The sequence below is a fragment of the Anolis sagrei genome, chromosome 2, assembly GCF_037176765.1.
Source record: "Anolis sagrei isolate rAnoSag1 chromosome 2, rAnoSag1.mat, whole genome shotgun sequence".
Classification (NCBI taxonomy): domain Eukaryota; kingdom Metazoa; phylum Chordata; class Lepidosauria; order Squamata; family Dactyloidae; genus Anolis; species Anolis sagrei.
This window is the reverse complement of record NC_090022.1, coordinates 120,317,819-120,332,826: the sequence shown is the minus strand read 5'-3', so window position 1 is coordinate 120,332,826 and position 15,008 is coordinate 120,317,819.

The following is a 15,008-nucleotide window of genomic DNA, read 5'->3' as shown; positions in this document are numbered from 1 at the left end:
CATTGTGTAGCCCGTTGTCGACCTTTGCAACCCGAAAGACAGTTGCATCTGTCAAGTAGGAAAATAAGGCACCACCTTGTGTGGGAGGCTAAATTTAACTAATTTATGAGGCCATAAAGAAAGAAGACTCTGGGGAATGTGGAATGCGGAAGAACTTCATCGGTGTCGTTGATGGACGATGAAAAGCAGCAGCTCCCCTGGCGGCCAGAAAAAAAGTTAAATAGCCTTTGTCTGTTAAATGTTGTTTGCCAAACTGGCATTGAATGTTTGCCATATATGTGTTTACTGTAATCCGCCCTGAGTCCCCTGCGGGGTGAGAAGGGCGGAATATAAGAACTGTAAATAAATAAATAAATAAATATTCCCCTTTCTATTGAGAAGCAACTGACATTTTCATGTTCCTGTCTTGAGTGATCACAATTGTGGAAGCTAGAAGCAGGACCTCTGTCAATTCCTCTTTGTATGAGGAGGCAAGTGAGAATGTCATTCTGCTGTGTCCCAATCAACAGGAGAACAGATGCCCAGCACTCACAGCTGCTGCAGCCTAGTAAGTTAGATTCAGGGGACTTTCATGAGCACTATATACTTCCTATGCCATTGAATACATTGAGATTGTAAATATGAATCAGCTAAAAATGTGTCACTCAAGATTACACATTTATAACTGTGGATGTGAATTCTAGTCATTCAGAGTAATAGTTCTAATGTATATTATGATGCTATGATAATAATGCACTTATTTTATCAAAAAGAATATGTGAACAAAACACAGGAAACATCTTCAGAGTCCATTGGTTCAAGAACAGCGACTGAAATGTTTTGATAACAGAAATGGATCAAGTCACCAATCTTATTCACAGGAAGAATGGAAGCAAAACCTTCAGAAGAGCAGACCAAAGGGATGGCTTTATTCTGGACGAGGATTTACATTGTATTTGTATATCTCTTGATGTATGCAAAACACATCTTTCTGCTCTTTCCCTTTTACAATAAATAGCATAGAGAAGGTGTACAATTTTGTCCCTTGGAACTATTTGTTATTAAGAAAGCAGCTCTACTGTCAGTAGCGGGAGGACAAGTTGGAGGAATGATTTAACACCTGAAAACAAAGAGCAGACTGACCATGTTTGTTCCATCTGACTTGCACTGATTTATGGCCATGCTCACAGCATTAGGTAATGTCTGTTGGTCACAATTCAAATATAAATTGGATGACCATCAGGCCAGCTCTCAACAGCTTCTTCATCTCATGACACCGTGGCAGCCAACTGTCATATCAGCAAACCAGGGAAAGGCACAGGGAAGGACAAGATAAGGCTGCATCATTCACAAATCACTCTCCTCAGGAATGTGCATTTACTTATGTTTAAGCTGGTATCCCACTCATGCCAGCTTCCCTTTGTTTGGATTTTATGACACTGTATTTTGAACTGACAAAAGCAAGTATTAAATACAGATTTTAAAAACTGTACCAAAGCTCAATTAAGTCTCTTTCACACACCTCCATCCTCTTACACACATGCAGCCCACTCCCCTCTTTTTACATGTATGGAAACTGGTTTAAGTGGTCTGTGAGCTGAAGTTAAAGAGATATCCTTACCCCCTTAATACAGATGGCAACTTACTTTTATTTTTGACCAAAGCTCATGTGTCCTAACCACATATCAGAAAGAAATGCAGCCAGTGCAGAATGTCATTATCTGGGAAGAAATAATGATGGAATAAGGAATAAATTTGGTATTTCTCCATGTTGACAAATCATTATTAGAAATCATTGTGCCACTCTTCCATTTCTCCTTGAATTCCTGCTTAATTATCCCATTCAGCTTGCAATAACAGTTAGCTTACATTGGTAATATTTTAAAGATGTGCTTAACTTGTTTGTTCAAGCTAATGGGTCATCATAAAGTCAGATTTTGGATGGATAGGGTGCTTTAGTCTCAGAGTTGGTCCTTACTAAACTTGATATTCATTACCACTATTTCTATAGTAATGAGGAAAGCAAGTGATATTTCTTCCTCTGTGCCTCTCACCACCCTGATAATTTCCAGGCCACCTCCATTCCTGTTTTTTTTTTTTCTAATTTGACCCTGACTCAACACAGTGTAATATTGTGTATAGGATCCTTCTAAGATTTGTAGAAGCCACCTCCTATCAGTCTGCAACAGAATTTCCAATGTATGGAAAACAGTGTCTAGGGGTTCTCTCCACTTAAAAATTAGTTACGTATTTCAGAGGCATCTGCAATGTGTAAAACCTGTTTCTCTATTAACCAGGGTTAACCAGCTTCAAGCGTGAGTAGATGGTGCTGTTGAAGGTTGCTGTTCAAATAGAAACAGCACTACTAACAAGCTCTCAGTAGTCCTGGGACTGTGTCTTAATTGTAGGCCGGAAGGCATTCCTATCACCAGTAACAGAGCAGCAGAAGTCCTCCTCATCTCTTTTATCACACCCTTCTTCTGCTTCCGGCCTCTTGAATTGGTCAACCTCATGAAGAGAAATCCTTAATGGACACCTCTCCCAAATGCCAGTCATTTGGGCTTGCTACGAGTTGAGCATCCCTTATCTGGAATTTTGAAATCCAAAATGCTTCAAAATGGTTCTTATGAGTAGCAAAGATAGGCACACCCTTGCTTTATAATGGTTTCAGTGTACACAAACTTTGTTTCATGTTTGGAATTATTGAAAGTATTGAGCTTAAAATTACCTTCAGGATATGTGTACAAACTGTAAAGGAAACTTACATGAACTTTATGCTTACCCTGATATTCCATCTTCAAATATTTCATTATGGACATATGTACAAATACAGGCATTCCCAAACGCAAAACAAAATACACATTTGGGACATTTCTGGTCCCAAGAATTTCAGATAAAGGATACAACTTGTTTTCTGGCTAACTAAGAGAACCCATCCATTCTGGGAGAGAAAGACTGAGAGATAAGTGATCCTGGGAGTCCTGTCATTTGGATTCCAGAAGAAAGGTGAGCCTGGTGGATATTTCTGGAAGGAAGGAAGACCACACTGATTAACTTCCTGGAAACATAATTTGCCACCACTCGTGCTCCACAACCCACACTCCTGTTTGTGTATGTGCTCAGTGTATATTGTGTACGCAGGAGTCATCTCCATGTCTGGTATAGGTGGTTAAAAAGGAGAGGGAGAGAATGTAGGGGACAAGAGAGTTCTGTCAATCAAAATGGGTAGATAGGAGAGAGGGAGTTAGGTGATGACAGGTATCCTATTCCATTCTGGAGTTGTTTTCATTTTTCTTGTTCATCCATGGTGTTCTCATTGTATTATTTGTCAAATAAATCACACTCCTAGCTCCCAGAAAAGTCCAAGATTGTACGGTTCCCCATACAGAACTAAATGTGTAGAATCTGAAGCACCATCTCAACAAGGCAATCTTTGTGTTTTTTTATGTGCTTTACAACTGAGCTGATTTCTTCCTGTCTACAACAATCTGTTCAGAACTTGTAAAGACTTTTCCTTTCTTTCTTTCTTTTTCCATTGATTGGAGTGACAGTATGCACTCCATGTTCTCTCACAGAGTTTTATAAAATTCTATATGATTAGTACGAATAAGTACATACATATATCACTTTTTGTGCTCTCAAAATACTGCTTTATCAAAGGAACTGGGAGGGATGGAGGAGCATCCAGCCCATGCATCTATAGATGGATGTAATACATAATTAAGTGCAATAATGTCTTCTTGTGTGGCTTGATAAAACCAATGGCAGGAGGTTCGGTGACAAAATAAAGGATTTCTTTACACAAAACATGTTTTAATCAACAATAGCAGCAATCCAACATTTTCTCAGTGTAGTGTAAATATCCACATATAGAGATAAACTCCATCAGCAATTTGCAACCTACATGAAGAATGGCAACATTGTGCAACATGCCATTGAGTACTGTTGTATTTTTGCAGTGCACAATGGATGATGTGCAATGTGCAATTGCATTGTTAAATACAGAATCTCATCCCAGAATCTATTTCCAGTTTAGACATTTGCAGGAAACTTATTTTGATTGAGTCCTGGATCTGCAGAAAGAAGTTGGTGGTGAGTCAAAAAAACTTGTTACCAGAATTGTAGGCACTCCTATACCTATCTTTCCCAACCTGATGCTCTGCAAATTGTTTGGATGGTAGCCCCCATCATCCCTTCCCCATGTGGTCAATGATGAAGAGAACTGTAGCCCCAAATACTGTATTTAGATGGTAACAGGCTGGAAAACCAGTACCACCCAAATATGTAATGTGGACAAGCCCCCACATTATAGCACTTTCAGAAGGAGTTAAAAACTTGGGGTTTTTTTTCTTCCAGCAGACCTTAGATAATGTTTAGACAGTAGTCAGGCCAGAACTGATTGCAAACCACTTAGCACTTTATATCTAAACTCTATGAGCATACAGCTAGGCTGCTGCATTGATTATATGGATCGTTTAATCAACAGTTATAGCTTATTTTACAGTTTCTATTTTAATAGAGGCTGTTTTTATTCAGTTTTATATATCTGGATTATGTAATATGGTATTGATTTTACATGTTGATATATTTTATTTTATGTATTGTATGACACCTGTGTGCTATAGTGTAATCTGCCCAGAGTCCCTATGGGAGATGGTGATGGGGTATAAATAAAGTTTTACTTTTACTTATTACTAAAACTGTGTGCTGTATACTTCTCCCAGGTTCTGTTCTGCAGTGGTTCCAACAAAGGGACCTACCATTTCCTTAGTCAAGAACTTACTTATTTCTGCCCCAGAACTAAATGTAAGTAAGTGAGATGAGATGGCATGTGATCCCACAGCACCGGTTTTCAGCTTGGTGATTTAAGAACTAAAGACACTTTCTGTTTTCTCCATTCACATTAATATGATTAGGGTGAAATATATATCCTGGATGATAGTTGAATATTTGAGATTCCTATATAGGTCTACTGAGAAGTAAGTTCAACTGAGATTTACTCTCGAGTGTGTACAGCAGGACTAACCAAAGTTCGGCTCTCTAAATACCATTAGATTGCCACTCCCATCATGCTCTGCTGCTGGCTATGTTTGTTAGGCATAATGGGGGTTGCTATCCAACAACATCTTTAGGGCCATGTGTTTCTCCATCTTAGCATGCAGGCATGAAAATTTTACTTTTTGTTGCAGCTTATCAGGAACTGAGTTGCCATTTCCTTCCATTTTCCCTTTATTACTTATATTTTGAAGCTTTGATTGTTGGATTCAGGCTTTCCAAAGCCTGGAGATGAATCACACCCCCACTCTTTCATTGTATGGGAGAGACATCACTGCCTGTGCATTTTACAAAAAAATCTTGGGGTCATGGTGGATGGCTGAATGAGACCATCAACTCAGTAGGTGGTAGCAATTGAAAGGGCACAGTCTTCATTTAAGATTACAGGAGAAAGGATTTAAAAATATAATGCTAGCACAGTAATGTCACAGATAAATTTATGGTATGTCTAATCTGAAATATTGTACTCAATTAGTTTTGTTGACCTCATTTAAGGAAAAGACATAGGAAAAGGACAATCAGAATACTTAAAGAGTTTGGGGCATATTTTTCATTAATTTGATTTTAAAGGCAAGATTATGTCTTGCTCCCTCTTTGATAAATATATGAATGAAGCCACTGAGAGGAGTTGTCCAGAGTCCTGGGATTTCATACCACAAATATGTTTATAACACTCAACTTTCTCTCTAAATTTAAGGAAGCTATTCTAGTCCTAAATCAGACCTAATAGACTTCGGATGAACAAATTGAAGCCCTATCCAGACAAGAATGAACTGTTCCAGGATGAATCAAAAGGCAGGTCAGGAAATAGGGACTTACCTTATTTTAGGACCTAGAAACTCAGCTTCTCTACCTCTATATATGCAATTTTATCACATGAGATTGATAGCAGGATAAAAGCCCCTTTGGATGAAGCTTACCAAATGGTGGTGGTGTTGTCTCTCCCAATCACATGCTTAAATCAGTTCTTTCCATTGAAAAGAAAACTCATCAATAAATTCAATATCGTTGCTCTTCCATCATTTTTCCTTATGCAAGAATGCCCTTCGGCTGCAGTCCTGATATTGTGAAGTGGATACAGGTCCTGGGAGAATGCCCAAACTGTTGTGGTTAAAAGAAGGGGAGGGAAAATAGGAGAAAAAACACAGCATGCATGTACTGGTAGGGCAGATAGGGACATGAAGTGAGGCTGTGCAGAATATTGATCAGAGGAACTTGCATCAACAAAGTAACAGTATTATGCAACTGCAGGAAGGTGTGAAAGTGATTGTTTTAATATTTGTACATTTCCGTTTTCTTAAACCACATAACTGAAACGGTGTAATCATCACCATACAGCCTGGTATAATCAAGTCCCTAGACCTGAAGTGTGCTTTCCCAGATGAGGGTGGCTCTCCATCCCATCCCTTCTGTCGTTCATCAAATGCTCATGGACACTTTTGCTTTACAGCGCCACAACTTGAAATATGGCATAGTACAAGCTGTGTCAAATAGGAATGTATATCCTACACTATTTCACCCTGGCTTGTAGGGATGACTAACTGCACTAGTTTCCTCCTCAGTCCATGAGAAAATAAACGTTATTTTTCTGTATTATTCCTGTCTTTAAACATCCTGAATGTTACAGAAAAATTATTCTACAGAAAAAAATCTGTATTGTCGAAGGCTTTCATGGCCGGAATCACTCAGTTCTTGTGGGTTTTTTCGGGCTATATGGCCATGTTCTAGAGGCATTTCTCCTGACGTTTCGTCTGCATCTATGGCAGGCATCCTCAGAGGGTGAGGTCTGGAGCTGGGAAAAAGGGGGTTTATATATCTGTGGAAAGACCAGGGTGAGACAAAAGGCTTTTGTAAGATGGGCTAGGTGTGAATCTTTTCAATTGACCACCTTGATTAGCATACAATGGGCTGACTGTGCCTGGAGCAAACTCTTAATGAAAGGTGATTAGATGTCCCTGCCTGTTTTTCTCTCTGTTGTTTTAATTTTAGAATTTTTTAAAACTGGTAGCCAAATTTTGTTCATTTTCATGGTTTCTTCCTTTCTGTTGAAATTGTCCACATGTTTGTGGATTTCAATGGCTTCTCTGTGTAGCCTGACATGGTGGTTGTGAGAGTGGTCCAGCATTTTTGTGTTCTCAAATAAAATGCTGTGTCCAGGTTGGTTCATCAGGTGCTCTGCTATGGCTGATTTCTCTGGTTGGAGTAGTCTGCAGTGCCTTTCATGTTCCTGGATTCTTGTTTGGGCGCTGCGTTTGGTGGTCCCTATGTAGACTTGTCCACAGCTGCATGGTACACGGTAGACTCCTGCAGAGGTGAGAGGATCCCTCTTGTCCTTTGCTGAACGTAGCATTTGTTGAATTTTCTTGGTGGGTTTGTAGATTGTTTGTATGTTGTGTTTCCTCATCAGCTTCCCTATGCGGTCAGTGGTTCCCTTGATGTATGGCAGGGACACTTTTCCTCTGGGTGGATCTTCATCTTTACTCTTGTGGCTTGTTCTTGGTCTTGCAGCTCTTCTGATGTCTGAGGTGGAGTATCCATTGGCCTGGAGAGCCCAGTTGAGGTGGTTCAGTTCATCTTGGAGGAGGTGGGGTTCACAGATTCTTTTTGCACGGTCTGCCAAGGCTTTGATGGTGCTTCTTTTTTGACTTGGGTGATGGTTGGAGTTTTTATGTAGATATCTATCTGTGTGTGTGGGTTTTCTGTAGACGGTGTGACCCAATTGTTGATCTGGTTTGCGGATGACTAGGACATCTAGAAAAGGCAGTCTTCCTTCCTTTTCTTTTTCCATAGTGAACTGGATGTTAGGGTGGATGCAAGGACTCAGCCCACTTCATTGAAAAAATCAGCAATCTCAAGCTAAATACAAATGACAAACTGATCAACTTCGATGTGGTGTCTCTATTTACCATGGTCCCAGTTGCAGACACCATGGCACTCATCAACCAGAGGTTCCCAGAAGACATCACGGCGCTGTTTCACCATTGCCTCACCACCAGCTATTTTCAGTGGGACAATGAATTCTACGAACAGAAAGATGGAGTAGCTATGGGGAGCCCTCTCAGCCCAGTCATAGCTAACTTCTACATGGAACAATTTGAAAAACAAGCTCTTGAAACAGCAACCAAAAAGCCCACTATATGGTTCAGATATGTGGATGACACTTTCACCATTTGGAGCCATGGAGAAGAAGAACTCAACAGGTTCCTGGAACATCTTAACAGCATCCACCCTAACATCCAGTTCACTATGGAAAAAGAAAAGGAAGGAAGACTGCCTTTTCTAGATGTCCTAGTCATCCGCAAACCAGATCAACAATTGGGTCACACCGTCTACAGAAAACCCACACACACAGATAGATATCTACATAAAAACTCCAACCATCACCCAAGTCAAAAAAGAAGCACCATCAAAGCCTTGGCAGACCGTGCAAAAAGAATCTGTGAACCCCACCTCCTCCAAGATGAACTGAACCACCTCAACTGGGCTCTCCAGGCCAATGGATACTCCACCTCAGACATCAGAAGAGCTGCAAGACCAAGAACAAGCCACAAGAGTAAAGATGAAGATCCACCCAGAGGAAAAGTGTCCCTGCCATACATCAAGGGAACCACTGACCGCATAGGGAAGCTGATGAGGAAACACAACATACAAACAATCTACAAACCCACCAAGAAAATTCAACAAATGCTACGTTCAGCAAAGGACAAGAGGGATCCTCTCACCTCTGCAGGAGTCTACCGTGTACCATGCAGCTGTGGACAAGTCTACATAGGGACCACCAAACGCAGCGCCCAAACAAGAATCCAGGAACATGAAAGGCACTGCAGACTACTCCAACCAGAGAAATCAGCCATAGCAGAGCACCTGATGAACCAACCTGGACACAGCATTTTATTTGAGAACACAAAAATGCTGGACCACTCTCACAACCACCATGTCAGGCTACACAGAGAAGCCATTGAAATCCACAAACATGTGGACAATTTCAACAGAAAGGAAGAAACCATGAAAATGAACAAAATTTGGCTACCAGTTTTAAAAAATTCTAAAATTAAAACAATAGAGAGAAAAACAGGCAGGGACATCTAATCACCTTTCATTAAGAGTTTGCTCCAGGCACAGTCAGCCCATTGTATGCTAATCAAGGTGGTCAATTGAAAAGATTCACACCTAGCCCATCTTAAAAAAGCCTTTTGTCTCACCCTGGTCTTTCCACAGATATATAAACCCCCTTTTTCCCAGCTCCAGACCTCACCCTCTGAGGATGCCTGCCATAGATGCAGGCGAAACGTCAGGAGAAATGCCTCTAGAACATGGCCATATAGCCCGAAAAAACCCACAAGAACTGAGAAAAAAATCTGTTTAAATTCCTGTGCACATGTATTTCTGTCACATTTTTATTCAGAATAATTCTTCTACAATATTTTGTGACATTTGACTACATGAAGGAAATCTCACAAGATTAAGATTAGTCTACTGTACTTCTTCATGAAGTTTTACAACATTTGGGAACTCTGTTTTTCACCCTGGGAACAAAACATAACATTTCTAATACCAAGACACAGAAAATTACACTGTAACACTAAAAAGGGAGAGAGTATATATGCTCCCAGATTTTACCTGCCCCATAGGGAAAGAGCACAAGGCTACTGCAGATAAGCATTCAAGGAGCACCAATCCTTTTTCTCTCCCACTTCATCACAATCACTGACTATCCAATTATCAGAAGATAGGTGCTTCAATTTTCTCCACTGATTCCTGTGTTTGTGCCCCTTTGCCCTTCATAGGCCACTTTCATGCAAGGGCAGGATAGAACCTTCACCCTGTTCCATGAAGGCCATAACAGATGTCCAGTCCATTTACTTTATTTTTTATCTCTTCTTTCTCCAGATATAGGGATGCTCCTCCATGGATGTGGACAGGATCCTTGGAGAGATGAGAGCTATCATGTGTATTCTAGATCCTTGCCATTCCTGGCTGATCAAACAGACCAGAGGGGGGTCAATAAAGTGGATGAAAGGGGCAGCCAATGTCTCCTTGGAGCAAGGCAAAGTTCCAACTTGCCTAAAGGAGGCATTTGCAAGGTCTATATTTTTTTTTTAAGCCATCCCCGAACCCCTCTATAATAGACAACTATCAGCCAATGTCCAATGTCCCATTTCTGAGCAAGGTCTTGGAGCACGTGGTGGCCTCCTAATGCCAAGTATTTCTAGATGAAATGGATTATCTAGATCCATTTCAATCTGGTTTCAGGCCTGGCTATGGAACAGAGACAGCTTTGGTCATCTTAGTGGATGACCTACGCAGAGAACTAGACAGAGGGAATGTGTCCCTGTTGGTTCTCCTGGACCTCTCAGTGATTTTGATACCATGGTATCCTCCTGGGTTGTCTGGCTGGGATGGGACCGGGAGGCACTGTCTTACAGTGGTTCCAGTCCTTCCTGCAGGGCAGTACTCAGAAGGTGGTGCTGGGGGGCTCCTGTTTGAACCTCTTGCTAGTGACCTGTGGCCAGTTCCTCAGAATTCCATTTTGTCCCTGATGCTGTTCAACATAGACTTGAAACTGCTGGAAGACATCATCTGAAGTTTTGTAATTTGATGCCACCTATATGCAGATGACACCCAACTCTACTACTCTTTTCCACCAAATGCCAAAGAAGGTGTCCTGACCCTAAACCAGTGTCTATCTTGCCACAGTGGTACATGGCATAGTTACATCCTATCTGGATTACTGTAATATGCTCTACGTGGGGCTGCCTCTGAAGAGTGCTCAAAAACTTCAGCTGGTCCAAAGAGCTGCAGCCAGGTTCCTAACTGGGGCTGGCTACAGGAAACAGACAACCCCCTGTTGCAGCAGCCCCACTGGCTGCCAGTCTGTTTCTGAGCACAATCCAAAGTGCTGGTTATGACCTATATAGTCCTAGATGGTTCAGGTTCAGTTCCAGGTCCAGGCTATTTGGCTGACTTCATCCTGTTCTATGAACCTGCCCAGGCCCGAGATCTACAGGAGAGGTCCTTCTCTCAGCCCCACCTTCATCTCAAGCCCAATTGGTGGGAATGAAAAAGAGGGCTTTCCTTCTCAATGGCTGCCTCTCTACTCAGGAACTCCCTTCTTCCCAGGGAAGCCAGAATGGCCCCCTCCCTGTTGTTCTTCTGGCGGCAGGTGATCAAACATGAAGGTTTTAAAGATCAGTTCAGGGGGTGCTGTAGTTTTTGATTCAGGGGGTGCTGTTGGTGGGATTGGGGGGGGGGGATATGAGTTTTAAATGCCATTTTAGTATATCTACCATATTTTAATTCTGTTTTTACCACATGTGATGAATTGCCTGCGTTTTGGGCCAGGGAAAAGCTCAGGAAATAGGCCCAAGTATTTCAGCAGCCATTTTGTGAGATGGTGCAGGGAGGCAGTCATCTTAGAGTAGTCATTTCCTAGAGGGGGCAGAGCTTAGGAGCAGCCTGGAGGGAAATGTGGAGAGCCTTTGTGATTGGCTGGGAGAAAGTGGGCAGAGCTTAGAGTGCAAAAAAATTGCCTGAAAGGGTGTGTTTTAAAATCTGACTGTTGAGTCAGGGACTGTGTGTTGAAGAAGAAAGTTAGGTTTTGGGAGAGTTAGGAGAAGAGAAGTTAGAGTAGCCAAAGTGGTCAGTTAGAGAAGATTGATAGCTATCAGGTAGAATAGCTGGTATAGAGAATAGACAGATCCAAGGGAAAGGACTGTGCGGAGAAATCAGGAATTCTAGTCAGTGGGAAGTCTGCTAGTTTCCTGAGGGAGTGAAGAGTTGTTTTTGGAACTAAGCATTGAACTGTTTTTAAAGTAACCATAAGCTTCAGCTCATTATTGCAACCATTACGCTTAAGTGCCAGTATTGTTGAAGTTCACACAAATAAACAACTTTGTTCTTTGTTATTTAACAACTGTCTCAAGAGTGCCTCTGTGTGAAGATGTTCCATAGAAGTTAAGGGAACAGAGTTCCCAGAATGGTGGCAGCAATTATTTAAAAGAATCTCACTGTTAATCATCTGTGTTCAGAGCCCTGAGTGCGAATCCAGAACATTCCAGCCTACCCAAAAGCTCTGGTTAAACAAGAACTGAAAACTCCTTTTAATTTGGGTGGTTGCCAGTTTCCACACTAAGTTTACCTCAGAATATTGTGTATTGGGGCGAAGTATCTGCAGCCTCCATACACTTAAGTCGTTTTAAAATAATCATCCTTTTTACCTTTGATGACACTGTGGTGGGATCTCCAAACTAATGGTGATCCTCTTCACGTAATAGATTCCCCTTTCCCCTCTCATGTTACATTTTGGTGGCAGCGGTGGGATGGTTTGAATGAAGAGCCCCGCTGCCATCAGATCGTTTGAGTTGGAGTCAGCCTCTAAGTTAATTAATCAATTTTTATTTAATTAAAACGACGTATTATGACACCACACTGCTACTATTTAATTGCTTGTTAATTGCTTTTTAACTTTCGTATTACAGCTTTGAAACTAGCCACCTTGAGTCCCCACGAGGAGAAAGGTGGAGTATAAATAAATATGATGATGGTGGTGATGTTGAATGACTTTCTCCCAAACTTGGAAAATTATTTTAAGGAAATCCAATACATTTACTAATTACAATGTTATAAGGGTAGTTAATTGTTAATGCTAAAGGGAGTAACTCACTGAGTAAGCTGTTGTACTGTTTGTTGCTTTTGTGTGTGACAGGGGGACACCCTCCACCCCAAACAAAGCCCTTTGGGTTGATAAGTGGCAGAAAATGTGAAAAACTCCTGACCAAATGCTTACTTTGAAAATACTTGAAAACTTAAAGTAGCTAAACTAAGATAGATAGTCTTTCTCAATTTATATTTATACTTTGAAAAAATAGAGTTTATTAAACAAAACTATAACAAAAACTTAGCTGTCTTTTGTTATATTGTTGTTGTTCATTCGTTCAGTCGTCTCCGACTCTTCGTGACCTCATGGACCAGCCCACGCCAGAGCTCCCTGTCGGCCGTTACCACCCCCAGCTCCCTCAAGGTCAGTCCAGTCACTTCAAGGATGCCATCCATCCATCTTGCCCTTGGTCGGCCCCTCTTCCTTTTGCCTTCCACTTTCCCCAGCATAATTGTCTTCTCTAGGCTTTCCTGTCTCCTCATGATGTGGCCAAAGTACTTCAACTTTGTCTCTAGTATCTTTCCCTCCAGTGAGCAGTCAGGCTTTATTTCCTGGAGGATGGACTGGTTGGATCTTCTCGCAGTCCAAGGCACTCTCAGCACTTTCCTCCAACACCACAGCTCAAAAGCATCGATCTTCCTTCGCTCAGCCTTCCCTAAGGTCCAGCTCTCACATCCGTAGGTGACTACAGGGAATACCATGGCTTTGACTAGGCGGATCTTTGTTGCCAGTCTGATGTCTCTACTCTTCACTATTTTATCGAGACTGGACATTGCTCTCCTCGTACTGGTCCATTTAGTTTTCTTGGCAAGGATACTGGAGTGGTTTGCCATTGCCTTCCCCAGGGATCACGCTTGGTCTGACCTCTCTGCCACGACCGTCCCGTCTTGGGTGGCCCTTCACGGTGTCGCTCATGACATCATTGAGGTGCTCAAGCTCCAGCGCCCCGACAAGGCGGTGATCCTTTGCTGGAGCTTTTGTTATACATATATATATATATATATATATATATATATATATATACTAGCTGTGCCCTGCCACGCGTTGCTGTGGCCTATAGTAAAACTTATCAAAGTTGAGGTAGATATCTGGACTATTATGAAAGAGAGGTACCTACCTATTCCTTCCCCCATTTCCTCCCCCTTTCTCTCCTTTCTTCCTTCTCTGCCTCTTTCTTTCTTTCCTTCTTTCACTACTTGGTTTCATTCTTCTCTTTCCTTCATTCCCTCCCCCTTTCTTCCTTTGCCTTTCTTCCCTCCCTGTTTGCTTCCTTCTTTCTCTTTTTATTTCCTTTTATTTCACCACCATCATAACAATAACAATAATGCAATGCATTGCCTCTGGGACCTGACACCTCTCCCATTCCCCCTAAAAGGGTCTCATAGGAATAATAGCATCATAATAATCATAGAAATAACAACCTTTACCCGCCATGCGTTGCTATGGCCAACCTTCCCTCTTTCTCTCCTTCTTTCCCTCCTTCCTTCCCTCCCTCCCATCTTTCCTTCTCCTTTTCCTTCTTTATCTCTTTCCTTCCTTCCCCCTTTTCCTTTCTCTTCTGGTCTCTTTTCTTCCTTCTCTCTTTCCTTCTTTCCTTCCCTCCCTCTTTCTTTACATCTTCCCCCTTCCTTCACTCCCTCTTTCCTTCCTTCATTTCCTTTTTTCTTTCCTTCTCTCCTTCTTTCCTTCCCCCTTTTTCTTTCTCTTCTGGTCTCTTTTCTTCTTTCTCTCTTTCCTTCTTTCCTTCCCTCCCTCTTTCTCTACATCTTCGCCCTTCCTTCACTCCCTCTTTCCTTCCTTTATTCCCTTTTTCCTTTCCTTCTCTCCTTCCTTCCTTCCCCCTTTTTCTTTCCCTCCCTCTGTCTCTCATTTCTTCCTTCTCTACCTCTTTCCTTCCTTCCCCCTTTTTCTTTCTCTTCTGCTGTCTCTCTTTTCTTTCCTTCCATCTTTCCTTTTCTTTCCTTTTCTTCTTCCTTCTTTCTCTAACTTTCCTTCCTTCCCCCTTTTCTTTATCTCCCTTTCTCTTTCTTCCTTCTTTCCTTCCTTCCTGTCTTTCCTGGATTTTGACAGGGCGGGAAGGGGCGGGGTGGGGTTTGGAGGTGGCGTGAAGTAAAAGGAGGTAAGATCGGGGCAGGGGAGTGATGGAGCGTGGGGTTGTGTGTGTGTGTGCAGCAGCGGGGGGGAATGGGGTTGCACGTGTGTGTGTGGCGGTGGGGGGAGTGATGGAGCGTGGGGTTGCGTGTGTGTGCGGCGGGGGGAGTGATGGAGCGTGGGGTTGTGTGTGTGTGTGCGGCAGGGCGGGTGTGTGTGCGGGAAG